Source organism: Emydura macquarii, unplaced genomic scaffold (assembly GCF_026122565.2).
Source record: "Emydura macquarii macquarii isolate MOO-44397 ecotype Brisbane River unplaced genomic scaffold, CSIRO-AGI_Emac_v2 contig_2321, whole genome shotgun sequence".
Classification (NCBI taxonomy): Eukaryota; Metazoa; Chordata; order Testudines; family Chelidae; genus Emydura; species Emydura macquarii.
In genome coordinates this window covers 3,626,330-3,640,463 of record NW_027132458.1, presented here as the reverse complement: position 1 = coordinate 3,640,463, position 14,134 = coordinate 3,626,330, and the positions used below count along the sequence as shown (strand labels likewise).

The window sequence follows — 14,134 nt, the reverse complement described above, 5'->3', positions numbered from 1 at the left end:
TCAATAGAATGAATTTTAGAAGAGCAAGTACTTTATATTTTTTATTAGTGAGTGTCATCTGTCACAGAGAAGTAATAGCTTCAAAGAGAGGAAAGTTATTTCAAGAGCACATTGGCATCTAAAGGGAGTCTATAAATTAAAATGAAGTTTCCTGTAACCAGCTAAAACTTCAGTCTCTATTTTGCTATCTTTTCTAACTACCCAATTTATTGTGTGAACTGAGCAGCCTGGGAACAATTTTGCATGTGTCTACCAGGTTTCCTTTGTGGAATAACCAATGGTTAATGGAAGAAGAATTTACTTTGTGTCTAAGTGACATTTCACTGCCATAACTCAGTCTTTGAAAATGAAATTGCTGTACCATACATTTGACTCAGAATAATGCCTTCTTCTCTGGTTTCTGATAGGTCAGTTTGCTAATCAAATTTGTTCTTGAAACCATGGCCAAAATATTCACACTTGTGTGTCCAAAATCCATATTTAGACACCCAAATAAGTAAACTAATTTTCAAGAGATATTGAACAACCAGTTTACAGTTAGGTCAATAGAATTACACTACATTTTATACAGGTGTAAATGAGAGCAGAATTGGCTCTTTGAGTCAAATTTTACTCTCATGCTTGTGCAATCTCATTGCTTTTGGTGTTACAAAAGTGTAAGTAGAGGAGCAGATTTTGGAACACTGTTTGGTAGAATGCAATGTAAAAGGGTTATAGATCAAATGTTGATGTCAGCTACACTATGTAAATTTGAAGTAACTCCATTGACTTCAGTGGAGTTACTCTGAATTTACACCTTTGTCATCCACATTACATCTAAAGAAATGTCATTGGGTATAAGTGATTTGTTTAAATGTTAATTACAGCTAATGGGATCTGCCCATCTAAATCCCCCAGACATCAAGGAAAGACTATGGATCTCTCTGACCAGAAACCTCTTTACTTCTAGTACTAGAAGGCAGCTAATGTCAGTATGACTGGAAAATAAGTTTACTAGAAAGTGTTTGCAAATTTGAAGCAGTCTCTGCACTGAGGATTGTGCTTTGTATATTTTAACTCTGCTGAAAGATGATGATGATGATGTAAAACTGACTCTTAAGAAAGATAAAGAATGCATATTCCAGTTTCCTTTGGAGGTTTTCCTAAAATCTTCTGTAAGACTACAGTAAACAAATTACTAATGATCAGGCTTGAAAACTTATTTGGTTCTTGGAGATGATTTTACCCTGCAATGACGTGTTTTCCTTGGCAAAGCCTCTTGTGTTTGGCAAGAGAAGAATTAGGCTTATTGCGGGCAGGCACTGGTCCAATGTTTCCAAAGGCTGTGTTAGTTGCACCTCATACCAGAACACCATATCTGTGTGAATTCAGTTCTGGATCCTTGGTATCAGACCATAACAGATTCTGATGTACTTTTATGATGTGGTCTGGTGTCTTCTTGAGACAAGAATCAGACCACTTAGATCATATTCACCTATAGTATGACGTAAGTTAGATGTTGTACCCTGATTTTCTGATGCAAGAGGCTCACATGCAACCTAAACCACAGTACTCTTTGTCTTTAGAACTCTTCTGGAGCATAATTTTATTTTTAGCCTGACAAGATTATATTTTACAGATTTCTTGGGCACAACTTGCATCAGCAAAGCTGGCATTCACATTTTCATATTGCAGTTCAATTGCAGGTGCAAATCAGCCAATTAGAGGTGCAAGAATTCTGATTTGTAATTCAAATTACAGGTTGAAAACTGCAAGTGCAAACTTGGTGGAAGTAACTCACATTTGCAGAAAGTGATAGACTGTACTTCATCCTTTTAAAGAAAATTACCCGCTGGGATGCTTTATTGGGGCCCAAAACATTAAATCATTGTGTAACCCTCCGGCTTTAGTGAGTGAGAGATTTGCTGGTGCTAAACTGGGTGACAGCTCCCTGTCACTCCTCTGGTAGCTATCCCAGACAATCTTCTCAGGACTCTGCCAGCTCTTACTTTGCCATGGAAGAACCCAAGTTCCCAAGCCCGCTGGAAGAGCATTCCTCTAGAGTTTCCAGTCCCTGTCCTAGGACACTCACAGAAATTGCCAAGTCCACTATCTCCAAAGAAACAGTGTAGACACCAGCTTGTTTAATTCAACTAAGAATTCACACTCACAAAGAGAGAGTTAAGTGATCCTGAGTAAGGATAGTGGAAACAGAATTGGTTACAAATAAAACAAAAGTATGACATGCTTCTAAGAGACTAAACATAAAGCTTAGCAACATAAATTCCTTTGGATAAAGGAGTTCTCTTACCCTTAAAGTTTTTCTGTAGAGCTTGCTGATTTTCAGTCAAATCAGGATCCAGATTTTCATGATTCCCCAGGAGTCTCCTCAGCAAGTGGATAACAAAATGGCTTTTCGCTTTTCCTTATATTTCCTCAAAACTCATTGTTTTGATCCCAGAGACAAGACAACCCCCATGGTCTAGATCTCCTATGCTGATTTAAATCTGTTTTCCTGTTGACTTAATGTGCAAATAGAGCTTCCTTTGTGTTTGTTTATCAGCTTACTTTACATCAGAAATCTAGGAAGATAGGTAAATCAGCATTCCTTTGTCTGAGAAAAACTTGCCTATCAATGCTGCCTGGTTACATGGTTTAAACATATTTTTAGTGCATACTTACAACTTCTTGCATGACACCCACACCTATATCTCACAATACTTATGATGACCAGTGTGATATAAGCTTTGATATGATACCTTACATGACATTCTTTATAGATAAATACTATGACCACAACATGTCAGGAGTCATTGTTACATGACAGTATACCCTTTGCCAATTGGCATTACGATGCCTCCTAAAACTGCGCTGGAGAAAAAAAAGGAACATAAAAATTGGAGATTTGTCAAAAACAGAACTGTGAATCCAAACCTCTCAACATTTCTGTGGAGGAAGAGTTGAAAAGCAGATTTTTAAATGTCTTGACCAGAACCTTCCCATTTGATTATGTTTTCAGACTGGATCTAAAACCAGAACAGGCCAACAGGCCTATCCTTTTTGAGTTTTGTTCAGCTACTAAGGAAAACGTGTAATGACAGTTGATCTTATTTCGTGATAGAATTCAAACCTGATGTGGAACTCTCGTGCTGATTCAGCCTTGAACCAAAACCCTAGCTCCTTCAGCCTAACAAAAATTAGAATATCCTGCCATTTGGCGTTGTGAATAATCTGCTTTCTAATAAAAATATTAATTTCCTTTCATAAACAGTCTCCCACAATAACAGAAAAGTTAGAGAAAATAATAATTGCAAATATAAAATATAATATAATCTTAGTAATTCAAGCTTCCCCAGGGACAGCGATTTCAGCTCTGTGGGTGCTTTCAGTAATAGTATTTACCTTCCTCTATCAGATCATTAGTGCTTCTAGTTCAGCATCCTGCCCCTGCAGTGCCAGACTGGTGCTTCAAAGGAAGATAAATTGCCCTTCCACCCCATGATGTTCCTGCCCAATTGCACAGCGCTGTACATGGAGGATAAGAGTTCTCCTTCTCCCCTATGGGGATCATTTTATGTCCTGCATTCATGCTCTAGACACCTTTAGAACCATTGTCGTGGCTCAGTGTCTCACTGCATAGGGCTAATATGTCAGAAACCACTCAGGTTCATGATTCTGTCCCCTGAAGAATGAGCAAAGATATAGTTCCTCAGCCAGGGGTAAGCTTAAGCACACACAGACATCACTTTATAACTCACAAAGCTTTGGTCAGCTGACTAGTTCACAGGGAGAAGGATTGCAAGAAATGCTCAGTGTGCCAAAGTCTGCCTTTAGCTACATCCCTGCAGCTTCAGTGAAATCACTGGAGCACAGTGTGTAGTTAAACTCTTCTCTCCTTCCTCTGTTCTGCAGAAACAGCCTACAGACTCTAACAATTAACTAACATTATCACTTAAGGGTAGGTCCCTCTCTTACACTCATGCAGGAGCACAGGGTGTGTGTCTGTGTGTGTCTGTGTCTCTCTCTCTCTACCTCCAGGCACTCAACTCACGCCAAAGGGGGTGTAAATAGATGGGGCCATGGTGCCTCTCTACCAAGCTGGCTCAGCTTGCAAGGGGAAATCAGATTATACCATCCTATCCATAAAGGGATTGGCCCCTGAATGGCACAATTTGACCCCACATGCGAACACAGGTTAAAGGAATTGTAATCAAATAGACAACGCTGGGTTTTATCTCTCCCTTATTGTGTGGACTAATTGAAGGTTAGAGGGATATTTTCACTTGTCTCCCACTGCTCAGATGGATATGTTTGGACCACCTGTTCAAAATTAAAGAATCCATCTGTGTGCTTGTTCCCATTAGAATGAAGTTTCTGAACAGCAAGGGGATAGGTGAATATTATCTTTCTAAATTCTTATCTAAAATGGCCCCTCATGGCCTGGAAAATACTGCTCCCAACAGAAGTGGAAAAGGCCTATATGTGAACGTGGCTCTCTCTCTGTTGGCTTCTTTCTGTCCCTGGCCTCTAAATAGCTGACAGTCTGATTGCAGCTTACTATTCATCCCCATCAGCAGATGTTCTGTTAAACCAGACTTAAAGCACAGCTGGAAGCAACCAGTGTGAAGTGCTAAATAAAATCTTCTTTCCAGTCAGGAGCATGACAGTAATTTCCATTTAGGGATGATCAGTAATATAGGCACTACTGCCCTTGCAATTAGATATGAAATACTTCAGGTGACTTCAAATACAGACATATTGCTCTAGATTTCTACAGAGAGCAATAATAAAACTAACCATTTTGTTGGCCTATATTCTATTATATTAAAAAAGCTACATTAAAAGAATGCTACTAAGGTTGCAAAGTCAAGCACTTGAAAGTTAGGAAATGCCAGATTTAAGGTTGTCTGTACAGCCTTAATTCAGCTTCTTAGTACTTTACAAACATTAGTGAATTCCACAACACCCCTGTGAGGTAAAGTTGTATTATCCTCATTTCACACATGGGGAACTGAGGCAGAGATTACAGCCAAAATGTCAGAAAAGTCAACTAATTTCAGGTGCCCAGTTTGAGAATACTAGGGCCTGATTTTTCAGAGGGGTCCTACCAACAAGTCTTCATGCACTACAAAACCTCGATTCATTCCCCAAGCACTGCTCCATAGCTCTTGCCTTCCCCAGTTCCTAGCCAGCTCTCTCCCTCCCACCTATTCTTGTTCCTATCTCCCCCATCCTCTGCCTCCTTTGCCTAGGTGGGAACAGAACAACTAACCATAGGTGTGTAATCAAGATTGCGAGAAGAGACAGTATTTGATTAATCCTAAATCTCTGGTCCAGGCATCTCTCTCTCAGTCTCTTCTATATGCAACAAATGGACCAACACCGCACTGCAGGGAAACAGTCTGCACCCTAGAGGATGAAAATACATGTCATCAAACATCCCCTGCACCCCCCTCCCCCTGCCATTGTTTGCTCAGTCAGTAAACTCGTTAACTGAGCTATCCACAACTGGGTAGTTTTGCTCTTTGCAACTGTTGTTTTAAAACCGCCATCAGATTGGAAGCCACTGAGAAAGAGCAAGAATTTTCTAATCTGAAGAAAGTCAAAAGCAAAACATACAATTTAATATTTGGGAATAACTGGATTATAAGTGGCTATTTGAAGTAAATATTTTATGCCTTGGGTGAATGTGTGTGTGAGAGAGAGAGAGAGAATTCAGTGAGTTATCTGGTATAGGAGAATCAGAACCCTGATCAGCTACAAAGATAAAACAGGAAAGAAGCTAAGAGGTTCTCGCCCTTGAACTGGGCCAGGGTCTGTGCAATAGAACCAAGCTCCAGCACACATATAACTATGCCGTCACATAATGAACCATGAAATAACTCATTTTCAGAAGAAACCCGGGCACACACGGCTGCTCTGTGTGAATCCATGCTCATGTGCATATGGGGACTTTACAGCATGAAACAATGATGCAGCTGCTGAGCTTCAAATGTGGGCCGCTGCTTTCACTGCTTCAGAGGAGGAGTATTTCCTATCATTTCTTTCTAACAAAATGGATTTGAAATCTGCCTGGAGGGCAACCAAAGCTACAAATGCCACTTCACTCTCTGCAGCCATTTGTTCTGCCCAGTAAACAAATGCATGGTAATGAATCTTAAACATCATGCAGCTTTTACAGGAATATAAAGAGCACAGTGGTGGCTCTAGTTGTCAAGCACTTTATTTTGAGAACTGATACAGGATGTTTAGATATATGACCTCCTGCAATCACATTTTTTCCTTATCTCAGTAAGAATGGAAGATGCTCTTGGATAGCTAAAGAAATAGATCTTGGGCCAAATTTGGCCTTGTTTTAACTAAACCAGCTTCTGTGGAGTTATGTAGGGTTGATTTTAGCCCCCCCGTGTGGATGGTATTTATTCGATGACGGATCAAGGCAGCACTGTGTGATCCAGGCTCTGCATTTCAAAGAAGTGCCCTAAACTGGAAACATTTGGTGTTCATGCAGAAGAGGAAAGACAGCCTTTCTTTCCCCATCTGCTCAAGAAATATGCAGAGCGCTCACTGGGGGAAAATGCAATCCATTTAGGGGCCTCGTTTAATTCATTGCTCCAACCCCCGTTTAGCTTGAATCCATCCTTAGGTTGATTAAAAAGCTCTTTGACTGAAATAGTGGCTAAAAGCTGGAAGTAACTATCATTCCACAACATTTTTTGGAGGCCAGAAAGCACAGTTTAGATTCCACAGGACAGTTATAGAGCATAGATGACGGGTATAATACACCACCCCAATCAGCAGCCACCGAAAGCTCCTCCATCTCTCTGTCCCACCCACACTCCATTCCTGCTCTTCACATGCCACTGCAAGAGGAGTTGGCGCGGACTGCCCTCAGCAGCTGCTTCTTCGCATGGCAAACCCAGCCTGGGATGGATCCAGAGTGGCTGCTACTGCCCTCAGCACCACAGGGAACTCAGCGTAGGGGCCAGCGTGGGCAGAAAGCAAAGGGCACCCGCCTACCCTGTCTGGTGGTGCAGACCCCAGCCAATGCGGGGAGTCCAGCTGGGCTCCTCTCCCAATTGGTTCCCTCCCCCAAGTCCTCCCCCTGCCCACCGCTCGCACCTCTTTGCCCCCTCCCCTGCTCTCTCTTCATATCTCTTGGGGGGATAGGGCAAAAAGGCACGAGTGGTAGGTGGGGGAGTGGGCCGAGCAGAGCCCATCTGGATTCCCGCACCAGCTGGGCTCCCCACCAACAGGCAGGGAGAGCAGATACCCTTTTCTTTCCGTGCCAGGCTTCACGCTGCATTCCTTGTGGTGCTGGAAGGCAGTAGCTGCAGCATGTTGATGGTGAGGGTGAAACGTGGGCAGGGCCTCTGGAGAGAGGGCCTAGCCTCCGCAAAGGCAGGCATCACGTGCCACCCATGTTGTAGAGGTATGTTTGTGGAAGATTATAATTTAGAGATGCTCCCTCATAAGGGATAGTATTAAGAATATAGGAATTTAGAGATGTGCCCTGGAAGCTGGGGGTTGAGAACAGCGTAGCTTTGTACAGCAGTTCACTGCAGAAGCTCTTTAGTTTATTTTATTAAAAGTTTTATTCCTTTCTCATTCACTGTTTTTGTTGTCTAATGAACCCGAATGAACCATCATTACATGGTGTCAGAAGTGCTGAATGAGAAGGAACTGCAGTCATTTTGAAAAAAAACAGCCCAAAATGGATGTGTTGCAGCCTCCATCCAGGCTGCAATTGTCAGACAATGTTACAGAGAACTGGAAAAAATTCAGACAGAGATTTGAATTGCATTTAGCAGCCATAGGGGAAAGGAGAAAAATGATAAAGTGAAATAATCAATCTTCTTGCATGTTGTTGAGGAGGAAGCATTGGATATTTATAACAACTTTGAAGAAGAAGTGAAAACATGAAGTTAAGTAAAATACTGACTAAATCTGAGGAAAATTGCATGCCAAGAAGTAATGAGACCTTTCAGAGAGACAAAATTTTTTACATGCATGCAAAAAAACTGATGATGCCATAGAGCAATATGACACAGAAGTCAGGAAACTCAGTGAAACCTGTGACTTTGTTGAGCTGACAGAATCTCTGGGTCAGAGATGGAATCATCTGTGGCATTAAAGACAATGTGTTAAGAGAGAGACTGCTCCATGAAGGAGATTTAACTTGAGAAGAAGCTCTCCAGATATTCAGGGCAGCAGAAATTGTGAAAGCACAAGCCAAAGAGGTGAATACACCAAAAGGGGTTACCCATGTGCTAAGTACAAACGAATATAGCCAGAGTAGGTCAGATCAAAAAGCGCAACCACTTGCTATGAAAAACACTGCTGGGGGAAGACTGGGTACAGATGGTTATGTGGAAGGTGTGGATCACAGCACGGCCCCAAACAGTGTGCTGCCTTTGGGAAACTCTGTCATAAATGTGAGGAAAATAAACATTTTGCAAAATGCTGCAGATCCCAGATGCAGGAAAGACAAGTGCATTCAGTTGAAGACAACCTAGTTGAGGAGTTTTCATAGACATACAGGGATAAAGCAGGGCTGAATGAGAGACACTATATACGGCCCATGAAAGTGAATGAAACAATTATTCCACTGAAACTAGACACAGGAGCAGCTCAGGTTAATATTCTGTCTGAACAAGATTATGAGAAACAGAAAATAAAACTAAAAATGGGACACCAAAAATAAAATGGTTTATTCTGGAACAAATATACCTGTGAAGGGGCAGTGCATTGCTAGCATCAATCATAAAAACACCATGTAAAAGCTCCCATTCATTGTAGTGCCAAAGGAGGTGACACCAATTTTAGGCCTGACTGCATGTGAAAAACTCAGTCTGGTAAAACGGGTGCTCTCACTGTAAGATCATACTGAACTTGATTATGAGGCACTCATTTGGGAACATCACGATCTGTTTCAAGGGTTGGGTTGCCTGCAGGGTGAACATACAATCTAGATAAACAAGCAGGTCCTTCCACTTATCCATCCATGTAAAATGGTGCCATTTGCACTCCATGATAAACTCAAGGCTGAGCTTGCAAGTAATGCAAAAAAGTACTGGCAATGCAAGTAATACAAAAAATTGAGGTGCCAACAGAATGGGTGAGCTCCCTGGTCATTGTGGAAAAAAGTAATGGCCAGCTACGCATATGCTTAAATCTGAGAGAGCTCAACAAGGCTATAAAACAGTGAACATTTCAAACTACTAACTAGAGAAGAAATTATGGCTCAATTTGCAAATGCACAATATTTCAGTAAATTGGATGCATCCTCAGGTTTTTGGCAGCTAAAAGTAACTGAAGAAAGCTCAAAAGTATGCACATTTAATACTTCATTTTGAAGATACAGATTCTTACACTTACCCTTCGGCACACCTTCAGCACCAGAAGCATACCACAAAATCATACATATGGTTTATGACACCTCAATAGATGACATCATCATCTGGGACTCAATGAAAGAGGAGCATGATCGTAGACTTTGAGAAGTCCTGGATGCAACTAGAACTGCAAACCTCAAATTAAATAGGGAGAAATGTGTGGTAAGGTTTACAGGACTAACTTTTGTTGGAGACATTATTTCCAGTGAAGGTGTAAAACTTGATAAGAGGAATATTTCAACCTCTGAAATAATTCCACATCCCCAGCTAAAGAAAGATGTCCAGCGATTCCTGGGAATGGTTAATTATCTTGGAAAATTCATACCTCATCTATCTACCAAAGCAGCAGATTTGAGAAAACTCCTAGAGAATAATAATGAATGGTGTTAGGATGCAGAACAGGAAGAATCATGGGAAGGTTTAAAGCAACAATTGATATAAGAACCAGTGTTGAAGTTGTATGCACCAGGAAGACCTATTAAAATTTCAGCAGATACTTCACAGTCTGGATTAGGTGCAGTGATTTCACAGAAGCAGGATTGTTGGCAACCGGTGGCATTTGCATTCAAATCACTGATTGAGGTAGAAAGCCAATACTAACAGACTGAGACGGAGTTTTTAGGAATATTGTTTGCCTGTGAGAGATTCAATCAGTTTATTTATGGCCAGACAATGGAAACTGAAACAGACCCCAAGCCCCTGATAGCGTTATTTAGCAAACTGCTAAATGACTGTACCTTCAGGATTCAACGAATGATGATAAAGATACAAAAGTATGATTTGGTTGTGACCTACCCGCCTGGAAAATTCATGTTCATTGCAGATGCACTTTCAAGAGCAGTGACTCCTACTACAAAACCAGAGAAGACTTTTAGAGATATAGATGTAAGCCTATGTAAAGTCAATTTCTGTAGCTAACAGGAAACTGCAACAAATGAGGGGAAATGGGGAAAGATGAATAGTTGGGGATCCTTAAAGAAGTGACAATTAAGGGGTAGCCTGAAGAAATAAGCAATTGCTGTCCAAGTATAAGAAACTATTAGAACTGCAGCCATGAACTTACTGTGATAGAAGGGGTGATTTTCAAGGGCAGTAAGGCTGTAATTCCAATGAGCCTCCAAAATGAAATGCTACAGAATATCCATGAGGGGTCATTTAGGAATTGAGAAGTGCAAAGAAAGAGCACAAGAGGTGCTATATGGGCCGCGGATCAATCACAACATCTCTAATGTGGTAAGAAACTGCTTTTCATGCTTGAAATACAAACCATGGCAACAGGTAGCGTTACTGAGACCTCATCCAGTTCCACAAAGGTATTATGAGGAGATTTATTTACCTGGTGATCAAATGATTATTTAACAGTCACAGATTACTATTCTCTGTATCCAGAAGTTTGCACACTGCACAGTACTAATAGTATGTCAGTGCTAGCCAGCATGAAGGGAATCTTCTCCAGACATGGAATTCCAGATGAAGTCTTTAGAGATAAAGGGTCACAATTTTCCATGCAGATTTCAGACAATTTGCCACAGATTGGGATTTTCATCACAAAACATCACATCCAAATTACTCTAAACAAGTGGACTTGAGGAAAGGTCTATACAGACAGTAAGGAACCTTATGAAAAAGACTTTTGATACTGGGGGTGATTTGTATAAAGCGTTATTGGTTTACCAAAGTTCATTTCTGGAGAATGGCTTTTCTCCAGCTCACCTGTTAATGGGAAGAAGGATCAGATATAATTTACTAACCATTGATAACCTGCTGAAATCTCATAATGATGAAACCACATGGAAGATGAAAGAAAATCAGAAATGGAAGCAGAAATATTATTGACAAAAAGGCCTGTGATTGCCCATCACTTAACCCAGGTGATAGAGGTGGGATTCCTCAGGCACACTCTTGGGGCCAAAGTGGTACCGTTAAAGAACAGCTTTCATCCAATGTTTTATGTAGTCCAGACAGACCAGGAAGACACATTTCGACATAATCAAAGGGATCTAGGAATAATCCCAGAAAGTTCCCAAACATTGACAATAGATGTGGACTCTGGCATTTCCCGGCTGACTGATCATTTATCATCAGCAGACAAAGGAGAAACTATCAAGGAACAAGATAATAACTCAGACTCTAATGAAAAGCTGATACTGAGATGAGCAGAGTGAGAGATTAAACATCCTGAAAGACTCAGAGACTTGCTAACCTGCCTGGAGAAGGGGTACTTGAGGAAAGTCACTGGTAAAGACTCACTGCAGAATGATGGGTTGGTAACCTCTGCTCTCTAGGTAGTTGACACATTGGATTGGAAATGTACTAGATGAGTTGAGAATTTCACATATAAATTATTAGATAGCTAGCTATTTATATGTGTATATAAGAGCTAATTCATTTTTCTTTAAGGGAGAAGATGTAGATATATGTTTGTGGAAGATTATAATTTAGAGATGGTCCCTCACAAGGGACAGAGTTATGAACATAGGAATTTTGAGATGTGCCCCGGAAGCTTGTGGAATTGGGCTTCTTTTGCAAGCAAGTCACTTGTTTCTGGAGTGAATTGCGGGCTGCAGGTTTTGTACTTGTTTTAGCCTCCCGCTTCCAGTTCTTTTTGGGCTTGTTATTTCTGCCTACTTCCGGCACCGGCTCCACTGGAACCAGAAATGCAAAATTGGCCATCTTTGTTGAGGTCACCAAATTGCGCTTGTTTGGTTGTGTTTCTACTGTTTTGGGGCTTGATTTCCGCTTATATTTGCCACATCACATGGCATCAAAATTTATTCCTTTCTCATTGACTGTTTTTGTTGTTTAATGAACCCCAACGTCATTACTAAAGTCCTGGCGGATCTGGCAGTTCAGATGCTTATAAAAACACATCCTCGGAGTTAGTTGAAAAATACAGACAGAATTCCATGGTATTTTGCAAAATTTTGCACAAAATTTTCAGCCAAATTTCAAATTTTCAAAAAAATCTCACTGGTTTATAAGCTGGTTGATAAAACACACATTTCTGGGGAAAAATACATTGAGATTTAAAAAATTTAGAAACTTCTCACCAGCTCTACCAGTGTTGTTTCTGAAATCTGGTTCAATCACAAAGCTAATCAGATGATTCAACCTGAATAAAAGGGACACTGAAAATATTTAGTCATCCACATTAAACAAGTGAGTTTTCTTCCATATATTTCTACTAACAATCCAATATATTTTTCATCTTCTCTGCTATTTGTTTACTTTTTGCATTTCTCTCAGATTGGTCAATGAAATTAATGAAGTCAGTTTCATTTTTATTTACAGTCATTTTTTAATCTATATGTACATCGCTGTACAAATTGTGGAAATGCCAAATTTAAGGTTGCTTGTGCAACTTTAATTCTGCCCCTTTGTGTGTGTGTATTATGACAGAGTCTTCATTTAGTTATACCGCCTAGCTTTTAGTGTTTTTCACTAAATACCTAGTGTTTTTCATCAGCAGATCTCAAAGCACTTTATAAAGGAGATCGGTATCTTTATCCCTGTTTTACAATTAGGGAAACTGAGACACAGAAAGGTTAAGTGACTTGCTCAAGTAACTCAGTAGCCTAGTCATAGAACTTGGATTATAACCTAGGTCTCCTGTGTCCCAGTCCAGTGTTCTATCCATTAGGCACACACATATATTTTTCCACAGGACCACTGACAACAAATGACACAAAGGACCTATAGAAAGCCTTGTTCTCTCTATAACTAATTCAGATTCCTTCACTGTGCACCCTTCTAACCTGTGCACTGAATAACACAGGGATGCCTCACTATCTACTTATGTAGTTAAAGGTTGTATCTTAATGCATATGCACAAGCAGACCGAATTAAGAAATATGTGGATTTTGAAACTTTGCATGGTGTCATGGTAAGAAAAGGAGGTTTTAAATGAGCTCCACTTGGAGTTTTTGGGTTGTTCATACTTTGAAACTTAAAGCAGAATTTGAGTGCATGAGAACCAAAGATGAAGGAAACTGAAACCACCATCTTTCACTCAGTTCTACAAACAAGATTCTTCCCCACCTCTGATGTGCAGGATTCACTAAAATAATACACTCATGCCACAACACACTAGTTTTAATCAGTAGCATGTCATTAAGTGGCTGTTCGTGACCAGTGAATTCTCAGTTATTAATTATTTGTATTATAACAGCACATAAAGGCCCTTATTAAGACTGCAGCCCTCTTGTGTTGGACACTGCTCCTGAGCAGGTTCCCTTGGGATGGAATTAACATAAATACATAATATATGAAGAAACAAAAACAAAAGAGCCATATCCTGTCAATTTACACCCACTGCAACCCTATTACATCAAACATGGGCTGTAATTCAGGGCAGAATGCGACCTTCCCCCCACAAGTGTCATTTCCATTCAGTGAGAAAGGAGACTGTTGCATGCAGAATGGGGTTCTCAAACTTTTTTTGCTGGGACCCCCCTTTGAAAATATTTCAGGCTGTGACAATCACCCCCCCAAAAAATTGATGACTCCCCCCCCCCATGCCATGCCATCCTTACTAGCATGCACAGGGGCCAATAGCTCGTGACCCCCCATAATAACCTTGTGACTCCCTGAGGGGTCATGATCCCCAGTTTGAGAACCCCTGAGCTAAGCTGATTGCAGTCTAGACCTTAGGTTTGTTGTCATTGCAATGCAAAGGATCATGCTACTCAGCAGTTGGATTTTTTCCCTCCTTTTTGCTAAAAACATCCAACCCACGTATTTTCCATCAAACTTGAACTTCT

At 40.6% G+C, this 14,134-nt stretch overlaps 1 protein-coding gene across 1 annotated transcript in view; it reads right to left on the bottom strand.

The window, feature by feature from the left end:
- Positions 1 to 14,134, bottom strand: part of STAC (SH3 and cysteine rich domain) — a 100,551-nt gene that overhangs the window by 37,860 nt on the left and 48,557 nt on the right. The gene's annotated exons all lie outside the window — the stretch shown is intronic.